This window comes from Micropterus dolomieu, linkage group LG01, assembly GCF_021292245.1.
Source record: "Micropterus dolomieu isolate WLL.071019.BEF.003 ecotype Adirondacks linkage group LG01, ASM2129224v1, whole genome shotgun sequence".
In the NCBI taxonomy this organism is placed as follows: Eukaryota; Metazoa; Chordata; class Actinopteri; order Centrarchiformes; family Centrarchidae; genus Micropterus; species Micropterus dolomieu.
The window spans coordinates 40,609,925-40,622,183 of NC_060150.1; positions in this window are offsets into that span (position 1 = coordinate 40,609,925).

Here is a 12,259-nt window from a genome sequence, read left to right on the forward strand (position 1 = left end):
TTTTTTTTTTGCTTTTTAACCAGAGCTGGTATTCCCTGCCAGTCAGTCAAAACTGAAGAAGCTGCTTGGATGAGATGTGAAACATCTTCAACCACGTCTGGTTGCCCTTGATTTTAACCCACCTTGGATAACTATGACCTGGATGACCTCTTCAGAGAGGATAACCAGGGTAATGTGACCGATTGGGGTGATTGCGGCTTAATAAAGCCAGATAACGGAAAAATATCCTGGGTATGTTAGACTTGCTTCATAGTACAGGCCTCTGGTATGATAGATATGATTTATTTAGAGAAATCCTCTGGTACATGGGGGTTGGTGTGTTTGGAAGAGGAAGCATGAGTAGTGAATTGTTAGGGGGAGGCAAGTATGCTGCAAAGAAAAGAGACTGCCTCTAAGCCTTTCCCAGATAAAGCACTTTGTAAACCCTGCCTTTAAAATGCAGACAACACTCTCACGTAATGACAGCAAGAAAGAAAGTAGAAAATGCAAAAACAATGTTTGTTTATGACCAAATGTAACATTGAACTCAAAGACAACAGGAACCTAATGGATGTCGCCACAATGCCAGGATAATTTAAAATTTACTGGAGAGTCAGGACAGTTCTCCTCTCATTGAAGCACTTTCTGCTATGAATGCCAAAAAGAGACTCTTCTACAATGCCACACATAATTTAGAGACTGTACAGCCCAAAATGTTTCGCAGAATTTTCGAGGAAATAGGAAATTTATTTTCAAGAGCTGCTCTCCTGACTCTTGGGGTTGTGTCTTAAATCAGGGCTGCAATTTAACTCTAAAAAATGTTTTCTAACCGGGACATTCTCGTCCGTCACAGCAAAGTTGGTTTTAATAATTCATCACTTCTGACAAACCTCCTCTGGTCTCTTGAATTCCTGCAGTACAGATTAGCAACCTGAGGTTTTCTACGTTTGAGAGACGACACGGCCGCATGCTGGCTCCCAGTGTGTTTACTTATTGTCCTTTGTGTCCTTTTGCAAACAGTCTTTGACAGGTTTTGATTTGACTTGAAGGCACAAATGATGGCATTACTTTAATAACCGGCCGTGGTCACAGAGGCTTTGCTCCTGAGCATTGACTATAATAGGAGTAATGTGTGGATGGTGTCCCTCTGGCTGGGCTGCCTCATTAAATGGCTGGAGAAGAGTGACTGGCTGCAGGGGTGATGCATTATTGATGAGAGTGCCTGATTAATTGAAAATATCCTCCACAGCAGGGGAGGGTGCGTGCGTGGGTGTATATGTGTGTGCGGTTGGAGTAAGTGGCTTAATTTTGTGTGAACAACTTCATCAGTTGCTGCATAGCGCAGTGTTTTGATTGTTATTCTGCACAGGCACACGCTGCCAAACATTTACTGTATGTGCAATCACAAATATGGGCATAGTAAATTATATTATTTTTATAAGCACAGTCCAGGTGGGAGTAATACCCTTAGGCAATCTGCAGAATAGCAGATATTTGTGTCGGGGTACTGAGCGCATTGCTCATCTCCCTCGATGTTGGTCTCCTGCACCTGCGACACAGGGCCAAGTGGTGTAAATAAAAGATGAAGCCATCAAGAGATGAGCAAAAGGACCAAAACAAATTAGTAAAAGTAATCACTTGCTAACAACACCAAAGAGGGTTTATACGAGCTGTTTCAAATCAAAGGTTGATCTGAAGGCGCTGTTGAACCTGTGTCTCTTTCACAAATGAGACAGTTTATCCTCACAGAGACTAAAACTAATGATGCATTCGGGTGCACCTCATCAACTCGTAAAGTCAGACATTTCCAAGTTAATCACAGGGGAGATTCTTCAAATGGTCTACAAAGTGTAAATACACATAGTACTGGAATAACAGTTTCATGATGCCTGAGTTTAAAGAATGAGTTGTGATGTTAAACACATTCAGTTCAGTCACAGTCAGCCCTGTGATTGAATGGCAACCTTTCTAGCTGGGATCGCGTTCAGCCCCCTGACTCCTCGCCCCCCAGTGTCATGTCAGTTGAAATGAACAAAGGATTAATAGCTGGGGCCAATCTGCCGCTGGCCAACTATATAGTTTATGTCAACAATGATCAAAGTGCAAGGGCATTTATCTATACACAAGGTATACGACCATGCCTTGCACTGTTCACAAGTCAGTTACCTGTAGAATAAAATGACCTTCCTTCTATTTGTTTTGCATCTAAAACACATTTTCATGTCAGTTTGCAAATAGTGCACCAGCTTAGTGGTAAACATCCAAAAAAAAACTTTTTTCTCTTACAACACTCAGATCTTGATATTTGCCTTAATTTCTAACAGTAAAGTCGAGTCCTGGATTTAATCATTTGCATTCTGCAGTTAGTTTTTTATAGTCTAGTTCGGTGGTGGGCAGAACCTCCCGAGAGGCCCCAAGATAAATCTTAGGGGTCATTAAAAGAAAAATATGTCAGTTACACAAAATAATATTCATTTGTTTGTTTGTTTTTCTAACTTTACTTGTGAAATACTGGACACCTTTAACTTTTCCCACCTCTAAAAGCCTCACTTCATGCAGGGATTGGCCAGTTGTGCGGGGGTGAGAAAGTATGTAGAATTTGAAGTGTTCTTGCTCTAAATCTCGCTTTTTAATACTTCACACAACTATTTCAGTCACTGTTAATGTGGACAAACGAGTCCCACACCATAAATGCTTTCAAGAAGAGACTGTCCACCACTGTGGTCTGTGCACCAATATTCCCAGTTGAACAATTATTGTATCTTGCCACATTCTTGCCCCATTTTTGTTGTCATTCTATGACAACATGTTTTTCTCCCAGTCTTTGACTGTGGCAGCTAGAAGGACTTACACTTACAACACTGCATGCTGTATGAACTAGTTTCAAGCAAACCCTGACTTCATTAGGCCTGGACAAGCCTTGTCAGTCTTTTGTGACATATTCCTTCTACAAATGTGGACTTTTGAAGATCCAGCCCTGATTTGAGACACAGCCACAGATCCTCCATAATCTTATTTTCTTCCCATCTTTTGTCAACATGCAAATTTAGTCCATTCTCCTTACTCAACTTCCATTAAAACCCATCAAGGCTGCCATCAGGATTCTGTCTGAAGTCATGCCAGGAGAAATTACAAGCCCTCCTGGCAACCACCAACAACAAATGACTTATATATAAACTCACATTGATTTGAAATTCATAAAGGCAGAATATATTACAGACTGACTCACTTTTTAAAGCGCTTTAAGGACAAAAAAAACATTTTAACCCCTTAGTTTGATGTGATATTTACTGACTCAGATGTGAACATTACTGCATATGAGGGGATTGCTTCATCCATACATCTACGTGTGAGGAAGTGTGAGGTAAACCTGGCATTTAGCAAGCCATTAAACCCCTGAGGTGAGTGTGCTACTAAAATATTATGCGATAGAAAGAGATACATTTCAACACTACCACTTAGTCAATGGGTACAGCAAATAAGCAAACCATGTCTAAAATTTCAAAGTATAAAGTAGCAAAGTGAGGAGTTGATGCTGTGGTGTGCAAAGAGACGCTGTGTGCTGTTTCTCTATGAATGTCTGGCTCCATGGCAGCAAGTGTATCATAATGAGTCCCGGAGCTGAAGCTGCAGTCTCACACTGTTTACATTCATGTTAAAGGTTAGAGTCTTAAGCATTTCTCAGCTCCCTCTGGAGACAGATAAACAGAACATTTTAAGTACGGAAACAACATGCTGCACTTGGTTTACTGCCATGGCCGGGTGCTGAAACCATCAGTAAGTGCCAATGAATACTACATGACAGCACATTTGCATTGCCTTACAGACCCTTGAGGCCTGCTCCGTCTCCACTGACTGAGATCAGGTGTGTGCGAGGCAAACAGGTGTGTGTAATTAATAGATTTTCTTACTCTCAAAGGAAGAAAATCTGGTGGATAGCCTATACAATGCACATATGTAAACAAATTACCCTTTTCCATTAACATATTGTTGTGGAGTCTTTTAAGTCATTTAAAACAAAGTTGCAATCATTCGTCTTTAAGACCCTTTGGGGCCAGGCAATCCAAATAATCTATTGTGTCTCAGACTGAAGTGAAAGCCTCTCCGTTCCTTGGGGTATTAACCAACTCCAATACCCATATAATGCAGTTCATTAACCACATGTCCATGTCTGCTGAAACGCAGACAGTGTTTGATTTCATGTGTTAACTTGAATGCAGCATGTTCACAACTTCTGCTGTTTCATATTCCCCACATCGAACCTTCACCTGAATATGGATGAGTGAAAATACAACCCTTTCTTGTGCACTAAAAATGAAAACAGTTGGTATGAAAAAAGGAGAAAAAAACATTTTAGGCAATTGCACCATAACTAGATAAGCCTGTTAGCTTAGAGGCTTCTTGTAATAAAATCCTGCAAAAGAAAGAAACACTGGAATCTGTAGATATATAATCGTTTTTTTTTTTTTTTAAATAATATCTTTAGTTCCATTTCATGGTTAGTTAAATGTGAAGATTATTGGAGCACTAAAAGTGGATTTCTATTACTCTATTCTAATGAAGAACACAAAGATTTGTGATGTTAAAGGATATTCCTTTACACAAGGGATCACAAAGCTGTTAGGACCAATCTTCTGAGCACCATGCATAGCTTTACCAAATCTCCTGGCTATCAATCCAGTAGCTGTGGAGATATTTCACTAAAAAACAAAGATTTCAATCTTGTGGGGGCCCTAGAGGAAAAGTCAGGGGATCACTAAAGTCATTATGGTTCATCTTCTCAGAACACGAACATTTCTTGGATAAAAACATACTGTAAGTCTATATAGAGTCTTGCTAGATGATATTTTTGTATCTTGTGTGGAAAAGATATGGAACTTATGTATCAGGTTTCAAACACAGAACTAAGACTGAGAATATTGCAGTTTTTACCGTACTTAAACTTTATTGCTGCTAACAGGTGACTTCAGAAAAATGAAGTGTAGATGGTTTCTTTGTCCTTCGATGACACGTTCATGTTCTGCTGCCAGTTATATATAAAAAAGAAGCTTTTAGCTGTTTGTAACCATCCACCACATCATTTGTTTTGTGCATTTGACTCTGCTGTCCTTCTTACTGGCCCTTTCTCATCCGAAGACCACTGATTGTAGATAAAAGCTTATTTCTGAGAAAATCAATCAGATTGCCTTCAAAGATTGGCGGCCTGCATGTTGGCTTGCTGCTCGTAATGGTGTTTGCTCTGCTCAAAGTGTGGTCATATTAAATGAGAATCCTTCAACTGAAAACTCACTGAATTTAATTTACTAACCTTTGAGCATCAGGTAGCTAAATAAAGGCGATCGTTATGTATTCTCGTCTTGACAATTTTCTCTCAAGGATGACTTAATTTGAACAGAAAGGAGGAAAACATTTTCCATTTTCAGCAAGACCAGGATGATGCTGTTAACAGAATTCACTTCCTGTTCCAGTGTGATCCAAGTAATTGGAAAATAATAACCCACTATAATAAATTAAAATCATTCCAACGTCTCGTAACCTAAAGGTGCACAATTTAGAAATTCATTTTAACATTTTCTTCACTGCTCCTCTGACAATACGCTCCTTCACTCATGGCCAATGTAGAAACTTGAAGGACTGAAAATTAGATTTCTTGATTTGATGTCATTTTTCATCAAGGTTTCTCAGCCCAGGCTGATTGCAGTGCCAATTTCTGGCAGCCGTAATGTCAATATCAACCCAGTTAGCTGTGTTTTCTTGGTTACCATGCCAATTTACTATAGACTTTCATCGGGGTTATTGGCAAGGATGCTGGGTTAATATTTGATGGGAAAAGAAGAAAAAATAAAACAGGTCATTTGCTGTTTTAAGAAAGTTTTCATTATCAGAGTCCTATATTTTGCACACAATGGATGAGAAATGTATTGAATTGTCAATATTAATCAGCATTAAAAACACTTGTATTAAACAATATGTATCGTCCACATGTGTGCTGTTGTATTGCCATGTCCTTGAGTTTAAGAAAAATGCTTTTTCAGATGCTTAAGAATCTGCTGATAGCTGTCTTAGCCTTCAGGTTTAATGTTTCATTTTAAGTCAGCGTAAAAAGAGTATCACAGTGGCACTGCTCTTTTTGCGGGAGCAAACCTGATAAATATTGTATGTATGTAACAATTAAAAAAAGGTGGGTAATCTTAAACATTTAAAACTTCTGCTAAAAAATAGTACAATATTTTCCACCCAGAATGCAGATTGAAACATCTTTTCCCTGCAAAAAAATAAAATGTATGCCTCATATGTCCACAAGACTGTTCCATGCTTGAATGTTTTAGGCTCCATATACCAGTCCATATAATCTTACCTTGATGAGTAGGCTACAGTTCATGTGCCCAGTGATCCCAGCAGCACACATGTGGCTGTGGGCCTGAAGCATGAGTCATATTTTTAGTATTAACAGAGAGGCATCAAAAAGGCTTCAAAGCAAGACATCAAACACAATCACAGCAACTTTTATAACAACTCTGATAAATAGTTAACTTATTTGCCTTAATTCACTCTCAAGAGCATTTTAAATTCAACATTTTTTTCAGGAACATGTTTCTCATACTCAATGACGCAACTTCTGGCTTTTACAAAATAACTAGTAGAAGAGTGTACCATTGATTGCAGTAAAAACCAAGGAGCTAGAAAACAAAGCATTGTTTTGCCCCAAAAATAGGTTTTCATCTTTCTGTCAAATTATCTACTGTGAGCTTTGGCAGCCATTAACGGGTGACAAACAATCAATACATGCTATTTCACAACTTCACTTTCTCTGTCGCCATTGTGACAGCTGTCAAAGAGTTGCCTCATCTTGTTACTTGGTCTTGGGTGTGCTGAAATATCTCTTAAGGAGAGAAAGTCAGAAAAGCCATCAGTTGGATAGCTGACACCTGAATGAGTCTTGAGCTTGGAGTCAGTCTACCCCTTTATTTACATTTCCCACTCATCCGTGTATAGATGTTATTGTTAGACTTTAATGGAATTATACGATCAATACCAATCTAATACCTGTCCATTCCTTATGAAGGTACTGTCAACAACCAGTTTACCAGCTAGCTTGACATAATTCTCTTTTTGTACACTTAGGGGGCTTTCATGCCTAACTCGTTTGGTCCAGACTTTCTGACTTTTCAGTTTGATCAGAAACAAAATTGCAGGTGTGAAACCTCCCATGGACCACAGTCCGGACCAAACAGACGAAATTTGGTCTGACGAAAAGAGGTAGTCTCAGTCTGGATCAAACTGAACCATGGTTCGATTCGTTTCTGGTGTCAAAGCATTTTTTGGATAGTTCGGACTTTCAGACCATTTACAGGAAGTTCAGCTTTTGCCGTATAAACCGAAAACAAACAAATGCAAAGGGAAATGCATTGAAATAAGGACTAGTGATGGCAAGTTCGACTCTTTTGACAGACTCGAATCTTCAAATCTCGTTCATTAAAATGAACTAATCTCTTTTTGAGTCATTTCGTTCATTTGAACTAGGCTGGTTATTGTGGCGCTGCAGCCCTCTAGTGGGCGATTAAAAAACAGCGCCGTTCTCAAACACAGAAGGCTGCCTGGCTTGCTTTAATTGACAAAGTATAATGTACAAATTCACCTCTTGATTACTGTATATCATCATTATATAACCCCCCCTGGGCCCACAACCAAATTCAAACCATGTAAACAGCGCTGGTTAAATTTACACAGCGCCGCGGGTACGAGTTGGCTCTAGCCTGATTGGCAGGTCGCCGTGGTAACGACTTGTCAATCGTAGATAAACCCGCCCTGAAACATACTCTGCTTTTTGGTCTATTTTAAAATAAATGGGACCATTATTTACTAAATGAACATCATTTTGTATTGAAGAAGACTTGAAACTAGTGACTGAGACTATAAAATCATCAGGAATGTGTTTACTGGGGTAATTATTCAGCTGAGAAGTAGGGTCATTTTCCCATTATTTCTAATGGAGCCAGACTTCTGTTTGCAACCAGAAGAGTCGCCCCCCTGCTGGATTTTCAATACAATGCAGGTTTCAGGGACTTCCGCATTCGCTTCATATTGTAAACCGGAAGCTTCCCGCTTGGTCTGGACGCAGAATGGGCCACATCAGGTCCTGATTCTGCAGACAGAGAAACAAACATGAGCACATCGCTCTCAAACACGGCCACGCTGTTTACCAATCAGGAGCTGTACCAATCAGCACGGCTCTGTTGGTAAATAAAAAGTAAAAGTTACGTGTTCTCTGGCGGACCTCGATCAGCTGTTAGCTGTTTACAGGGCTAACGTTGCTATGTGGCTGTGTTTTATTGTTTTAATGACGGGTTTGTTTTGGAGAGGACACGACCTCTGAGGTATTTCGGCTCCCAGAGTGGACAATTCTCATTAGCTTTTAGCTGTAAACACTAGCAGGACTAAAGTTACGGTACGGCTGGGTTAAAACTATAACTAATTACAGCACAACATCCCTGCACTGTAATAACGGTATGCTTTATTAAATGTCACATAATTAACACAATAGCTATATAATCAGTCAGTCCAGTGACTGTTACCTGACAGCTGACCTGCCTCTCATTCTCTGGCGCCGGCAGTCACTCAGACTGCCGAATGAACGAAAGACTGAGGAGGACCCATGTGAGCGGTGAACGAGTAGTGCACGTGACAAATGAACGACTCAAACCCTCAAACCTAGAGACCCACAGTTGCTATGAGTCGTGAACTAATCAGTTCTGTTTCCTGTGCTGCCTGCTTACCACAGCCCTGTAGCCGAGCTGTCACGTGACAAATGAACGACTCAAACAGACCCACAGTTGAGAGTCGTGAACTAATCAATTCTGTTTCCTGTGCTAACGGAGCCCATGCAGCTGCCGTGTGACGAGTGAACGTAAGAGTCCAAGATCCTTCACGCATGCGTGAAAATGAAAGAATCACTCACTGAGACTACCCGTTCCTCCCGAGTCATACACACAATTAGGTCTTATGAACGAAACAACACTAATAAGGACACAATTATAAGTCTCGGCCACTATAGAAGCACACTGCCACCCATCTCTTTGGTCTCTCCTCAAACGAAGGAGCAGAAGGATTGCTTGGGGTCTTCTCCTCCTGTCCTGTCGGCGATGTTATAATGTTCGCGAGGACGTTTAATTGCGCCTAGCCTTCAGTATAGTTGGTGCTGCAGGTAGTAATGACATAATAATAACAATATAGTGGTGGCAAATATGCATATGTTTTTTATTCATTCATTCTTGTCAAAGATACCCGCTGAACTGTTTAATAAACCAATCAATGTTAAGTATAGGGAGACGCAGCCCACATAGATGATGACGACAGCACGCATGTCTGTCATGTAAAGTCCTTTAGTGTGGTTACAGAAATGCGGTGTGAAACCAAACCAAAACTTTCCGAATGTATCAAAACATGAACTTTGGTTCGGACCTTGGTGCAGACTTTCAGGTGTGAAAGACCCCTTAGATTTTTTACTGATTGAACAAGAAACATCATGTTAATTAGTAAGCTTTAAAGGTGCTGGTCTGTGGATTTTGTTAGCTTCAGACAAAACCAGGCAGCTTCTCCAGTTTCATATTGAAGGGACAGAGCTGAATGGACCTTCTTGGGAAGAAGAACATTCGCCCTCTTTTTCCTGGACATGGCTTCTTTTCGTAACTTAAAAAATGCATTTGGCTGGGATTTCTAAATAGCACAAAATGTCCTTTATTATTGTTTTTTTTTTTTTGCATGAATGCCTGAACGGCGTAAAAAATGCCCAAAAGCAAATATGAATTCACAGATGAATTACAGAAATGGCTTTGTATTTGTCTCGGTCAGCATCCGTGTGAAGCAGAATGCGTATGTGTCACTGTTAAACAGTTGCATGGTAGTGGACACCTTTATTCAGTCTGTCAACCTCCTGCCCCCACAGTCCTCTTTTTTGAAAACTCACTCTTAATAAGTGTGTTCCCCCAAACCCTATGTGTGGTCTCCTCCTCTTTGTCCTCCTGAGCTGCGCAGAGACAGTTTTGTTTGGTGCTGTCTTTTTGCTCTTCCTCCAGGGTCTGTGCAAACACAACACAGCTTAAGAGCCAAACCTTTTTCAACAAAACATGTATTTATTGCAAACTGGTGCAGATATGCTGCAGTAACTCATAAACTAGATAGTGCAAGATAGTCAGGTAGTACAACAAGCAATTGGTCCCGAAAAACCTGCAGATCAACCTGATTTTACAGAAACACGTGAAATGACCCCCACCTCATATCACGTATTTCTGTGAAATGCAGTGATGCACGGTTTTATAAGGTCTTCAAGATGGAAGATTCTTTGCTGAATGTATTTTACACAGCCATTGTACTAGGGAGGAGGGTAATGTAATGCCATAGATTTACATAATGTATTATGAGCTTGTCAGAAGAGCTGGGAATACATTGAAAGCAGTTAGAGGTCTTGTTGGGGGCATTTAAAAAGATTCTGACAGTAAGTGGTGTTTATTTGAAAGATGATTCTTTTTTCTTCCACCCTTCAACTCTTCCTGATTCCAGGTGCAGTGCCAAAAAGTGAGATCAAAGCAGCTCCTCTCATCTTTGACTGTTTTTGATGATGTATGTACATTGCCGCTGCTTTTGTTGTGCTCCAGTTTTGTGGTGCCACAGAGATAAGAAAATTGGCAGGAGGACATATAGATGATTATGCCTTCATAATATGATCCCAACATCAACAGCATCTCCTCCATCTCTCCCCCGTATTACTAAAAGTGCAGTGCATTTTACACAGGTGTCCTGTTTAAAAATGACATATGAGGCGAACTGTGATAACTTCACTAATATCACAGTATTGTTTGTGCTTATATAATTATAATTATATAATTAATATGTGCTTATAATTATATTTAGATCAGAATGAGTTGTTTTGCACTACTCAAATAATCAAATCCTCTTTAAAAGTTGATTTGAATCAGTCCAATAATTGTCTTTGTAGCACATATTTTTTGGCCTTTATTACTCTTTGCAGAAGAGGCTCTCCATTGAATCCACATGTTATATTAAAGGCAATCTGAGCCTCTTAACAGCTGAATGAAGACTGCAATCAGTTGTTGGATTGGCCACTCTCACTCAGAGTAACCTCATGATTCCTACATCATCGAGATATGTGAGGATATAAAATAATCTTTGACTTAAAGGTACCCTGTGGAGTTTATACCCCTAGAGGCGCTACAGAGCAATGTTGTTGAGTGGGGCCCCATAAAATCAGAATCACTTTTATTGGCCAGTTGGATTGAAACTGTGAAAAATTGGAAACTGTGAAAAAACTGGAGAAAATACAGCTAAAAACGGACTACACTGAGGCTAACCTCAACACTACAAATGTGGTAGTTGTAAATTCAATATTTAGATATAGTGCTGAAGACTTTTACTAGCTGCATTGTAGCTTTGATGTTCGTGGGATTTCCGGTGATGCACAGTCAGTTAGATTTATTTTGCACTGAGAGAAAGTACTGAAAGTTGCATACGGTCTCCTATGTTTTGGTTTTAGATAAGGGTGCGCCAATCGATCGGTCACAGATTATAATCGGCCGATAATGGCTTTAACTAGTTTGATCGGTGGTCGCTAAAAAGGCCGATTAAGAAAATCCGATCAGATGATGCAATTCAACGGCAGCTAAAATGTTGTCATCTATGCTGTCTGAGCGGTTTTCAAAGCTAGCTAGCACCAAAGTCATTTTCAGACAAGAAGGTATCATATGGTAAACCATATGAAATTATAATGAATATAGTAGCCTATGTAATAACAATTGACTGTATAATATGGAATTTACAGTGAGGAAAATAAGTATTTGAACACCCTGCTATTTTGCAAGTTCTCCCACTTAGAAATCATGGAGGGGTCTGAAATTGTCATTGTAGGTGCATGTCCACTGTGAGAGACATAATCTAAAAAACAAATCCAGAAATCACAATGTATGATTTTTTAACTATTTATTTGTATGATACAGCTGCAAATAAGTATTTGAACACCTGAGAAAATCAATGTTAATATTTGGTACAGTAGCCTTTGTTTGCAATTACAGAGGTCAAACGTTTCCTGTAGTTTTTCACCAGGTTTGCACACACTGCAGGAGGGATTTTGGCCCACTCCTCCACACAGATCTTCTCTAGATCAGTCAGGTTTCTGGGCTGTTGCTGAGAAACACGGAGTTTGAGCTCCCTCCAAAGATTCTCTATTGGGTTTAGGTCTGGAGACTGGCTAGGCCACGCCAGAACC